Here is a 13,779-nt window from a genome sequence, read left to right on the forward strand (position 1 = left end):
GATACAAATTATATCAGGAATGAGAGGTGTGACATTACTATATATTATACAATTTTTCTCAACATAGAGTTCTAGCCAAGTTTGATAACCTCAGTGTTGATGATTCTAATTCTCATTTCTCAGACTTACATTGCTTACCAATGAATAGTATTTTGTATAATTGACATATTTTAGTTTGGCTTCCTGAACAACACTCTTGATTTCCCTCTACCTCATGAGCTGTTTCTTCTCAGTCTCAATGCTGGCATTTCCTCACCTCTTTGAACTTCCTTCTACATATTGGAGTGCCTGAGGGCTCAGTGTTCAGCTCTCTTTTCTTTTCTAGCTATATCCACTTCCTAGTTGATCTCATGGTCTTATCTTGTTCAATACTATCTACAAATCCAAAATCTATATCCCCAGCCCAGAGACCTCTTCTCTGAACTTCAGACTCATGTATCCCTTTGCCTAATAAACATCTCCACTATGAAACCTGTCTTAGTCTGGATTCCTGAGAAAATAGGGCCTAAGACAAAACCATATTACTAAGACAAATTAGGGTGATGCAGTTCAAGAAAAGCATGACTGAAGGTAAATGAGAAGTGAAGCAGAGGAGAGAAAGCAAATATGAGGTGTTACTGAGCTGTCTGTAGCTTCTAAAGGCACAGCTGTTTGCTTAGTGTCACTGATCATTTTCAAGGCACAAGCCATGTGAACTAAAGTACTGCATCTTACCTTACTATGGGGTGAGGAAGAAAGAAAAGACTTCTCTGCAGACTCCTCCCTCTATATGGTTGGTTTCCACCACAGAGCATCAGCTACTCCGCACTTCCAGGTTGCACGATTCAGCCTCTCCAGCAGCAATCACTGAGGAGGTCAGGATCCAAGAAAACAGCATACGATGAGTGGCAGGCCAGCAATCAAGTGGGAGTCAGCAACCTCCAGGGTGGATGGTGCAATCTTAGAGAATCATCAGTATCATAAGAGGAGAAAATTCTGGCCCTGAAAACATAAGCAGCCTTATAAACTGGCTTTGGTACCATGACTGATTAGGCATATTAAACCTAATATACCCAGAAGCAAATTTCTTCCCCAGACATGTCCTCCTTTAGTCTTCCTCCTCTTAGAAAACGGTAATTTTGTCCTTCCAGTTGCTCAGGCTAATAGCCTCCCTGCTTCCCTGCTTGCCCTACGTCACTCAGTTCTCAACACAGCCCCTAGATCACATAAGTCAGACCATGTCACTCCTCTGCTCAAAATGCTCTCCCATCTTACTCTACATAAATGTCAAAGGGGCATAGTGTCTGCAACTTACTCTTAAATAATTCAGACAAATATTCTACATATGTGGGGCAATCACTCTGTGATTCTCCCTGTGTATACATATTAAATAAATTTGTATACATTTTCTCCTCTCCAAAATTAAATATATATATACATATAATGTATATATGTACATATTGCATATATATAAAATATGCCTAGATAGGTATATGTAAGAGTAATAGGTATAGTAGTATGTCTAGATGTGTTATATATAGATAAATGTCTAGATAGGTAAGAAGATTAGATAGAGTTGGTAGGATGGAGAATTATAAAGTAAATATGGTAAAATGTTAACATTTGAGGACTCTGGGTAAAGGATATACAGGAATTCTCTGTATTATTCTTTCAATTTTTATATAATTTTGAAATTGTCAAAATTCAAAGTTAACAAAACTTAATGTCTCAGGAAAACAGCGCATTACTTAAAGGAAAATCAGGGCAGCTGTGGCTACTGAGAAAGCTTGGGTCAGGGAGGGAGAAGGAGGAATATCAAGAAAGGAATTACTAACATCCACCCATTATAGACATAATTTTAAATGATGTTATAGAGCTATGTTATGGACATGTAAAATACGACATAATAGAAAAAAATTAGTTTACCATTATAGATACAATTTGCTAAGTAGGCTTCTGGCAATACATGACTTTTATCTTTATTCTCTTGTATGTTATTTTTTCTTTTTCTTTTTTTTTTTACAATAAGCTATCAGTAAATTTATAATCAGCAGGAAATCAGTAAAACATTTTAAAAGGAAGAAAATTCTCATTTAGATCAGGGGTCAGCAAACATTTTCTCTGAAGGACATGATAGTAAATATTTTCAGCTTTGAGGGCCATAGAGTTTCTGTTCCAAGTATTTAACTTTGCCATCATAGCAGAAAGCAGCCTCAGATAACATGGGCATGACTATGTTCCATGAAAACTTTTTATTTGCAAAAACCAGTGGCTATCTGGCCTTCCTGAAATAGTTTGCTAACTCATGGTTTATATAGCCACTTACTTCCCTATAGCATGGCTTACTGGGAAGGAATGTTCTCATTGCTTTGGGGCTTCCTGAGGAGCCCCCTAGACCAACTGGCAGTCTGGAATTTTGACTGGTCCTGTGTAATTAGTTATATTATTGAGTAAACAGACCAAAATAAATTAAATGAAAACCATCTTTACAAATAACAAGCACCTTGTGTAGAGGAGTGTAATGTAAGTGATAAATGTATATTTTGTCATATTGTAGATAGTTAGATTCAGTCTGCCAGAGAAGTGAATGCTAACTGTTGGAAAGAGATTCCTTTAAATGATGATGAAAGGCTCAGCAGTAACTACCTGACAAAGGCCTGGAGGGTGTCCTGGGGAGGTGTGAGGAGAATTCTAGGGAAAACCAGGCTCCTTCTGGTCTTGTTAGAGGGAGGAAATCTACCTTTCTAAAGAGCATAATCCACAGATTCCATAACATTAGTTGGGTAGTATACCATCTTCTCCCATTACCTTGAAGAGATTGTGTACAATTAATTATTTTTTCCTTTAATGCTGAAAGTATTCTTCATTGAACTATCTAGCCTAGAATACATTTTATGAGCAAATTTTAAACTGTAATTAATTTCCTTAAGAGACTCAGAGCTATTCAGATTTTAGATTTCTTCTTGTGTATATTTTGGACAGATTTTCAATTTTTTAAGGTTATTTAATTTATTTATTTAGAGACGGAGTTTTGCTCTTGTTGCCCAGGCTGGAGTGCAATGGCGCAATCTTGGCTCACCACAACCTCTGCCTCCTGGGTTCAAGCGATTCTCGTGTCTCAGCCTCCCGAGTAGCTGGGATTACAGGCATGTGCCACCACGCCTGGCTAATTTTGTATTATCCCTTATATTATATCTGTAATGACCACAGGATCTGGGCTGATGGACATTTTTGCATTCTTTGTTTGACAGACAGTCCTTTTTTTCTTGATCAGTTTTACTGGAGACTATCAATTTTATTATTTTCAAAAAATCCATTTTGCCTTTATTTTCCTTTTGTAAATGTTTATTTTCTATTTCATTAATTCATACTCCTTACCATTGAACTCTTTCTACTTTCATTAGATTTATTTGCTTTCTTTTTATAACTTCTTGGGATAGTTAGATCATTGCATTTCAGCCTTTTTTCCCTAATACATACACTGAATACATTTATCTTTAATCAGGACTTTAGCTGTATGCCACAACTATCATTCAGATAAAAGTATATTCTAATTTCTATTGTGCTTACTTCTTTGACCCATGGGTTATTTACACTGTAAGTGTGTGTGTGTGTGTGATTGTTTAAATATATGGTGAGTCTGCGCTTTCCAATATGATAGCCACTAACCACATGTGGCTATTTGAACTAATTTGAAATGAAATTTAGTTCATCAGCCACACTAGTCATATATTAGTGTTCAATAACCACATCTGGCTAGTAACTACTGTGTTGACTATAGTGACTACTGTATTCAACAATATAAATAGGACAAAAATAGTCCTATTGGACAGCACTACTCTAAATGATTTCCATCTGATGAGATTTGTTGTAAGTTGCTTTATAAACCAGTTCATGCTAAGTTTTGGTAAATTTTCTCTGTGCATCTAAAAAGAATAAGTTTTCTGCCATTGGTTGCACTGTTATCTATACATCAGTGAGGCCATTTTGTTAATTAAATTGTCAACCTACACTGTAATTCCTTAGAATTTTTTTTCTGTTTGTTCTATCTTTTACAAATGTGAGAGTTGTTTCAGTGTGTAGAGGTCATGATAATAAATACATAAAAGAAAAAATTGTGAGAATTGTGAAAATCTCCTACTAGGATTACAGAATTATCACTTATTTTAGTTTTGTCAATTTAAGCTTTATATATTTTGGAGTGAAATTATTGTTATGTACATGAGGTTCTTGGCTCTCAACAGAAATTAGTAATAGAAATGAAGATGAGGCCAGGCAAACTTTTCCTAGACAAGGGTTATTAAGACTTACCCCCAGAAAGGTTGGGCATAAGGGAGACAGAAAGGAAAAAGTTCTTGGGCTGACTCCCCAAGGGGAGTGCATTGTGATGTCTTAAGGAGGGTGGCATGCAGAATTCATGAAGTAGGTGAGTGTCACTATATGTGCAGGATAGAATGCAGTGTGCAGATACAGTAAGGAATCTTGGTAACATATATGACCACAAAAGGGCAGATAAGCCCCTCCTTGGGCAGGAATTTTAGTATTATAATGAAGCATGGGTCAAAGATTGGTCATTCTTCTGGTTTTGTGCACATGTAGGTGATAGGGTTAACTCCTTTGAGTGAAATTCATGGTTGGGTGTTGCTTATTTTGGTTTTTCAAGGTTCCACAATCAGCAGATATGGTGCCTTGAGTAAGATTTATGGTGGATGCTGCTTATCTTAGTTTCTTCAGAGAGTTTGCAAGGTCTGGTCAGTAGGTATGTATGAAAAAATACATTGATGGGGGCTGGCTGAGTCCCATCCCTACCCTGTTTCATTCCCCCTGAGAGATTTTACCCTCCTTATTCTTAAGGAGAAGGGGATGGAGGTCTTGTCTTCTGGAGCTGCTTCTTCCTGAACTGGACTGTTATCCTTGCCTAACATTGGAGGTTGTAAAAATCTCTTGCTGACTGATCTAATGATTTATAGGGATTTAGATACTCCTAGTATAGTATATGTTGTTCCATCATCAACTTGACTGGGTACTGTTGAAGCCTGGAAGATACGAGCTTCGACTATCCACACTCTTGTTGGGTCAGCTTCCTAGTCCTGAGAATAGATTAGTTTAGTTAAACAACCGTGTCTTATTCCAGGAGGTGGCATGGCAAACAGGCTGAGCCTCTATATTAATGAAGGCAAACAGATTTTTAACAAGAGGCATTTCTATGGAAACAGAAGAAAAACAAAAGTTAATGTTGGACACAATGTATCTATATGTTAGACTCAAAATATCTTTAGTTACCAGGGAGGAAGGTGGTGGCAATCTGACAGATTTTTCTTGCTTGTATCATGAGAAATAAGCTTCAGCTTGCAGGGCCTCAGGAACATGGGAGCAGCAATTTCATTGAGTCCTAGTCTGAAAAATAGAAGAAAATTATGAAAATGTTGGTTTGGAACCCAGAAAGAATTGAAGAGCCAATCCAAATTGTAGAAAATAATAAAAACTCAAAAACAACAGACAAGAACTGGAATCCAATAACTGGTGCACTATACATTTTCTTTTTAAACAAAACGTAATTTTCCTGTCCAGTCTCCCAGTTTTACCAAAGATAAATCATGCTAGGACATGGTATGACAAGACTGAAACTTATCTTGCAGTAAGTTTTAGCCTTTTTTTTTTTTTGAGACAGAAGCTTGCTCTGTCACCCAGGCTGGAGTGCAGTGTGCAATCTCAGCTCACTGCAACCACTGCCTCCTGGGTTCAAGTGATTCTTGTGCCTCAGCCTTCCGAGTATCTGGGATTGCAGATGTGCATCACCATGCCCAGCTAATTTTTGTATTTTTAGTAGAGAAAAGGTTTTGTTTGCCATGTTGGCCAGGCTGGTCTCGAAATCCTGGCCTCGTATGATCCACCTGCCTTGGCCTCCCAAAGTGCTGGAATTATAGGTGTGAGCCACCATGCCTGGCCGTTTTATCTTATTATACTTGGTGTGATTATTTGCATAAAGTATAGCAAGAATAATCATTTGCCATATAGTATCCTTTTTTTAAAAAAATTGGTTTTGCTGGAACTTTATTCCATAGGAATCTCTGGTTAGACTTTTTAAAGCCTTAAACCCCACTGTGGATGTATTTGCGCCTACAAATACTTGTATGAATTGGGTGAACTCCTTTCCTCTAGAAGTCTTATAATAGTTTGGAGGCTCCTGGACCTGTCAGAAAGTGACATTCTTTTCCACAGGTCAGGAACCCTGCGCGGGGACTGCATAGACAAAGTATGAGATGATTTCCTCCAAGGAGCTTTTATTGGTTCTCTAAGTAAGTAATCCCCAATTTTTAAAAGCAATCTGAAAGCATGCTATTCCAGTCAAAGCCTTAATAAAACAAAAAGTGTCTCTAATTGTGCCTGTTACAAAAGAAGACAGATTCTTATTGCACTTAGGCAACCAACTATATTGCTGCAAGTTAAGAATACTCACAAATAATCTTCAAATTCTGGAGAAGTTAACTAGAGAGAAAGAAATCATGCCCCAAATTTTGCTTACAGAAGTATACTTTACTCAGTTGTTAAAAGGTATAAATAGCTTAAAAGAGAAAAAAGTTTTCTTGATTCTGAAAAACTTAACAAATAGGATCAGCAATGTTTTAAATAAAAAGGTCTAAGAAAGATTATTTCAGTCTTTTTTGTTGTTTTGAAACAGGGTCTGGCTCTGTCACTCAGACTAGAGTGCAGTGGTGTGATCACAGCTCACTGCAGCCTCATCCTCCCGGGCTAAAGCAATCCTCCTACTTTAGCCTCTTGAGTAGCTGGGACCACAGGCATATGCCACTATGCCCAGCTTATTGATTGATTGATTGTAGAGACAGGGTCTCCCTATATTGCCCAGGCTGGTCTCAAACTCCTGGGCTCAAGTGATCCTCTGGCCTTAGCCTCCCAAAGTGCTGGGATTACAGGCATGAGCTGCCTTGCCTGGCCTATTTCAGTCTTCTACTAGTTAAGTCCATGCAATTAACTCTTGTTCTGCCCAATATTGGGCCAACAGTCCTCATGAACACATTGGCTCTCTATGCAAGTCCTGGAAGTTTTTTTTTTCTATTTCAATGGCAAAATCTCTAAAGTTATCAGAAACCTTCATTCAAGGGCACCCATGAGAGTTTTATAGCTGATTATAAACCACCTTTTGAAAAGGATCAAGACAACAATTATCCGTGGATGACAAAAGTCTTAGGACAGTCACAGTTAAAGACACAATTAACAAGGAAATCTAGCCATCTCTGTGGCACACAATAATTTCACATAACCATAATTATTACTGATAACAAATACTGAGACAAATCAGAATTATAGACAAATCAGAATGAGAATTAGGAAAAAAATTGTATTTTGTTCCAAAAATACAATTTTGGAACACAAATTAATAACATATTTATATGACTATGACCCAAAGAAATTTAAACACCATTTTATATTTGACAATGTTTTCTATATGATCTTAATATACCAACTAAGCTCAATATGTCTTTTTTGGACTTCAGGGGACCTAATAGTTAAAAAGTTAATTAGGACCAAAAAAACAGATTTAATTTAGAAATTGATCTTGGAAAATTTGTCAATAGCAAATGTTTAAAACACTTGATATCACAAAATAGAATCCCAGGTCACTATAAGCCATTTATTTAGCAAAAATAATAATAATTTAAAGATATTTTAAAAGTAAAACTTTTATTCTTTGGTAGAGACTTGGTTTTCCAGACAATAAGATCTGGTGAAGACATCATAAGACCAACTGAATCTGTCTCCTTTTGAAATCTTTTATTATCTTTTTAATTATTACAGAAAAATCTTGTTTAAAAGAGAAAACCAAATTCTACCTTTGTATTAATGCATTATTAGCATTAAGGTTAATTTTAAATAAAATCTTTTAAACAAATCTATCTAATTTTACTTAGTTTGACCACAAGGTAAGATGCCCATAAATAACCCTTTACAATTTTTGGTTAGAGCAACTTAACGTTCCGAGAAACCCTTTTTATTTCGACACATGGGCCCCCATTTTGGCTTTGCATCATGTGCTTTTATTTTAATGTTTAATTTGTGGAAAAAGTAAATAATACCCTTTTAGTTGTAACTCAACTTGCTCCCACATGTAATTTTTTTTTACAAGAGTAGTCTTTTATAAATCTTTTACAATTCCTTTAAACCTTTAGTTTTATCCTTTCTTTAATTCAAAATAATTTTTAAACCCTCTAAACTGGAAAAAATTACTTTCTCTTTAATAAACCACATCCCCATGCCTTTTTATAAAAAAAAAATCGCTTTTAAGTTTTAGTGTAAGCAATTATAATTATATACCAGGTGCAGAGCCTAGGAGACAGGAACTGAGGATAATATCTGACTCTTTTCCATCATAGTGAGGGGCATGGCTAACTCCACATGTCCCCGGGCCTTGCCTAGAATCTAATGGCTTCCAAGCAGGCAAGTTGAACAGTTATCAAAAATTACAGAAGCAGTTTATGATGTTAAAGCATCTAGCAAGCACAGTCTTTTAACCTGCCTAATTGAGGCCAAAGGTATGAATTTTGAAGATGTTTTTATTTTGCCAATAATCTTTAAAATGATCTTTGTCAAAGATTGCTAAAGTCATATAAACTAAAATAGCATTGGACTTAATTTATGAGTATTCATTTACTTATAAGCCAATTTAGTAGCATGCTAGACACAACACTTAACATAATGCATACACACATAAACACATCTAAACACGTATATATACACATAAAGATCCAATAGCTCTTACCTCAGAATTCTATCCATATATGATAGCAATACAAAGTCAACACATCATAAAAGATAGATGGATCCAAATGATTTTTTTTTTTTTTTTTTTTTTTTTACAAAATTGGAACCTGTTCACATGGCTAAATTTTGTTTACCCCAATAGATAATCCAAGGAAAGTTGTGGACCAAAATTTGGGTAAAGCAGTCTCTATGATAGTTTGTTTTAAAAAGCCTCTTTTACCCTTTGTTTCTTTCAGTTTCAAATGAGTTTCCAATGTTTATATTTCAGTTAGACCATAAATAATGAGTCTTACCTCAGCACCAACAGCTTAGTAGCAACAGATTCAAAGCAGGCAGAAGAGAGGAAGATAGTATTAGAAGACTCTACTTAACTCCATAGTTGCAGGTTAATCATTTGAGCTCTCAACTTTTCTTACGGTGCAGAAAACCAACACTGACTGTCACATCCAGGCATCCCTGATGCTTTCCTTAAGACCAGCCAGGTGTCCCTGGCACCATCTCAGGCAGTCTACCCAAACTGACAGGACTACACACTGGACAGACAAACATCAGGAAAAGTCACAGATCTCTCTTCCCCACTAAGTGTGACACAGGGAAATGAAGTAGAGAGGGCTTTTAAACAAAGTTACAGAGTCAACAGCCAGAGTGCCAGAAACCAGATTCTTTGGGACTCCAGCCCAAACCAGTCTGCCTGATTCTTCGGGACTGAAACCCAAACCAGACCACGTAGGCCAGGGGAGGGACGCAACCTGTCCTGCTGCCTGCCAGGTTAATCAGACCCTGGGGGAAACTGTTTTAATTCATCTCTCACAGATGTCTATTAAGGCAATCCAAAATAGTAAAACTACGGGGAAAGTGAAGAAAAAACAAAAGGAGTGCTGAAAGGAGCAAATGAAGATAGAAAGGAAAAGAGAACATTGTTTATGGGTGAGCAAGGGGCCCCATGAGGCCAGAGGAAGACTTACCATTTGTGGTGACACTGAATCAAAGGTTCAGGTACCTCCTCATTAGCTGCAAAAAGGGTCACATCAACCAGTCCCGCTAGCTCTCAACCCCAGAATAAGGACAAAAATCCTCACAATCCCTTCATGGTTCCCAAGAAATATGTTATTAGTATGACATTGTCAGCTCTCAATGTAATAGAAATTAATATGAGACCTGACAAACTTTTCTGAGATTAACTTTTATTAAGACTTATGCCAGAAATGTTGGGCATAAGGGAAATAGCACAGGAAAAAGTGTTCTCTGGCTGACTCCCTGAGGAGACTGCATCACGGTGTCTTAACGAGGATGACATGCATAATTCATGAGGTAGGTGAGCATCACTACATGTGCAGGATGGAATGCAGAGTGGGCAGATGCAGTAAGGAATCATGGTAACATACATGTCACATGATCAAAATGGCAGATAAGCTGAGTGCCGTGGCTCACACCTGTAATCCCAGCAGTTTGGGAGGGTGAGATGGGAGGATCACTTAAGCCCAGGAGTTTGAGACCAGCCTGGGCAACATGGTGAGACCCTGTCTCTACAAAAATAAAAACATTAGGCAGGGCATGGTGGTGTGCGCCTGTAGTCCCAGCTACTTGGGAGGCTAAGGTGGAAGGATCACTCGAGCCCAGAAGGTCAAGGCTGCAATGAGCTGTGATCATGTCACTGCCCTCTAGCCTGGGTGACTGAGTGACATCCTGTCTCAAAACAAACAACACCCCCTCCTAAAAACAACAACAACACCTCAACGAAACAAAATGGCAGATATGTGGGAAATTTAGTATTATAATGAAGCATGTGTTAAAGATCATTCTTCTGGTCTTGTGCACATCAGGGCAACAGGGTTAACTCCTTTGAGTGAGATTTATGGTGGGATGCTGCTTATCTTAGTTTTTTTCAGAGAGCTTGCTAACCTCTGGTCAGCAAGTATGTTATGAAAAAATACATTGGTGGTGGTAGGCTGAGTCCCATCCCTACTCTGTCTCATTATTAGATGTATATACTTTAAGAATATTTATATTTTTGCCAAATTGACTCTTTAATCAATAGAATGTTCTACTTTATCTCTAGTAATATTTTTGTCTTAAGGTCTACTTCTTTTCTGACATTAGTAAAGCTATTTAACAGCTCTCTTCAGTGTTTGAATATTGCATCTTTTTCCGTACTCTTACTGTTAAATTTCCTGAGTCCTTATAGTTATTGTGTGTCCTGTGTAAGTGGCATATAATTAATTTTTTAAATGAAGAATATTTGTCGTTTAGTTCGCTTACATGTAATATAATTACGGATGTATTTGGGTTTATATCTACTGTGTTTCTATTTGTTTCTATTTGTCTTCCCTGTTCTATGTTTCTTTTTCTATTTTTGTTGCATTCTTTTAATCAATACTTTTAATTAATGCATTTTACCTTCCATTAAGTTGCTAGATATACTCCTGTTTTACCCTAGAGATTATAACATGCCTCCTTGGTTTTTATTAGAATCCATTATAAATTGGTACTTTACTACTTCCTTGAGAATGTCCTGATTTTAGGGATTATTATCTTGCAGTCAATATTCATTTACATTTACCTTCAGATTTACTCTTTCCATGCCTCTTCATTTCTTCCTAAAATTGTTTTTCAGGACAGGATATTATTCCTTAATTTTTGACTATTATGAGTAGTAATCGCCATGCACATTGATGTACAATATCTGCTTGAGTCCCTGATTTTACTTCTTTTGGGTATATATCAAGAAGTAGAATTGCTGGATCATATGGCAATTCTATTTTTAAGTTTTTCAGGAGCCACCAACATTCCCATAAGCAATGCCCAAGGGTTCCAATGTCTCCACATACTTGCTAACAAGTTCTGATTTTGTATGTTTCTTTGGAAAATACCCAGTCTAATGGATTTGAAGTGGTATCTCATCATGGTTTTTATTTATTTATTTATTTATTTATTTATTTATTTATTTTTGAGACACAGTCTCGCTGTGTTACCCAAGCTGGAGTGCAGTGGTGCGATCTCGGCTCAGTGCAACCTCCACCTCCTGGGTTCAAGTGATTCTCCTGCCTCAGCCTCCCGAGTAGCTGGGTCTATAGGCACGTGCCACCATGCCCAGCTAATTTTTTGTATTTTTAGTAGAGACGGGGTTTCACTGTGTTAGCCAGGATGGTCTCAATCTCCTGACCTCGTGATCCACCCACCTCGGCCTCCCAAAGTGCTGGAATTACAGGCGTGAGCCACCGCACCTGGCCTTGATCATGGTTTTGATTTGCATTTTCCTAATGATTAATGATGTTGAGCATCTTGTCAGGTGATTATTGACCATTTATATATCTTCTTTGGAGGAATATCTATTCAAGCAATTTGCCCATTTTAAAATCGGGTTTTGTTGTTGCCTGTGCTTTTACTGTCATATCCAGTAAAATCATTGACAAATCCAATGTCATGAAGGTTTTCCCCTATTTTCTTGTAAGAGCTTTATATTTTTAGCTCTCATGTTTAGGTCTTTGATCTTTTGTGTTGTTGTCGTTAAATTTTGTATATGGTATAGTGTAAGGGTCCAACTTCATTCTTTTGCATGTGAATATGGAGTTTTCCCAATTCTATTTGTTGAGAAAATAGTCCTTTCCTCATTGGATGGTCTTCACACCCTTGTCAAAAATCATTTCATCATATATGGGAGAGTTTATTTCTGGGCTCTCTATTATATTTCACTGGTCTATGTGTATTGACCTGCAGGAAGAAAATGAGGCAAAATTAATGTAGAGAGTATATTTTGGCCAAGGTTGAGGACTGGAATTTGGGAACCACTGGGAAGTGCTTCAGAGAGCAAAGAAGAGTCTTGAGGCTTTTAAAGAAAAAAGAAAAGGATGAATCAAAAGAGACAGCAATTTACAAAAGTTTCAGGAATTCTTATTGGTTTATAGAAATAACACTGATTAGTGATTAGCTATACATTGTTGAACTACAGGGTATGAGCTATGGTGTCCAGGGTAAGGCATTGTTAGGTTTATGGCTACTTGGTGGTGACAGTCTAGAGTCCCTATAGCAGGTAGATTAGAAATAGTTAACTCAAGCATGGAGTAAAAGGTGACTACTGTCACATTTCAATATCTATTTGGGCCTGATAATTTAAAGGAGGTTCACATTCCTCAGATTAAAAGTTTCTTGTCTTCCTCAAGTGTCTGTCTTTATGCCAGTACCACACTATTTTGATTACTGTGGCTTTGTATTTTTTTTTTTTTTTTCCAAAGACTTGGTCTCACTCTGTTGACCAGGCTGTTCTCAAACTCCCAGGCTCAAGGGATCCTCCTACCTCAGCCTCCTGAGTAGCTTGGACTATAGGTATGCATCACCACGCCTGGCTATAGTAAGTTTTGAAATCAGCAGTGTGAGACCTCCAACTTTATTGCTTCTCAAGATTGTTCTGGCTAATTGAGATCCCTTTACATTCCATGCGAGTTTTAGAATTAGTTTTTCTATTAATGCAAAACTTGTCATTGGAATTTTCATAGGGATTGCATTGAATCTGTAGATTTCTTTGGGTAGTATTGAACATAGGATATCTGCCCAATTACATGTGCCTTCTTTCGCATTTTCCAGCAATGTTTCGTAGTTTTCAGGGAACAAGTCATTCACTTACTTGGTTAAGTTTATTGCTAAGTATTTTAGTCTTTTTGATGGTGTTGTAAATGAAATTGTTTTCTTCATTTCCTTTTTAGATTGTAGATTGCCAGTATATAGAAATGTAACTGATTTTTGGGTGTTGATTTTGTATCCTGCAACTTGGCTGAATTCATATATTAGTTCGTGTGTGTGTGTGTGTGTGTGTGTGTGTGTGTGTGTGTGTGTGTATGATCTTAAGGGTTTTTTGCATATAAGATTATGTCATCTGCAAATAGAGATAATTTTACTTCCTCCTTTCCAATTTGGATGCCTTTTATTTCTTTTATTTGCTAAACTGATCTGCCTAGGACTTCCAGTATTATGTTGAAGTGGTGAAAGCAGGCATATTCTTTCTCTTAGAGAAAAAGCTTTCAG

This window comes from Hylobates moloch, unplaced genomic scaffold (assembly GCF_009828535.3).
Source record: "Hylobates moloch isolate HMO894 unplaced genomic scaffold, HMol_V3 SCAFFOLD_5, whole genome shotgun sequence".
NCBI classification, from domain to species: Eukaryota; Metazoa; Chordata; class Mammalia; order Primates; family Hylobatidae; genus Hylobates; species Hylobates moloch.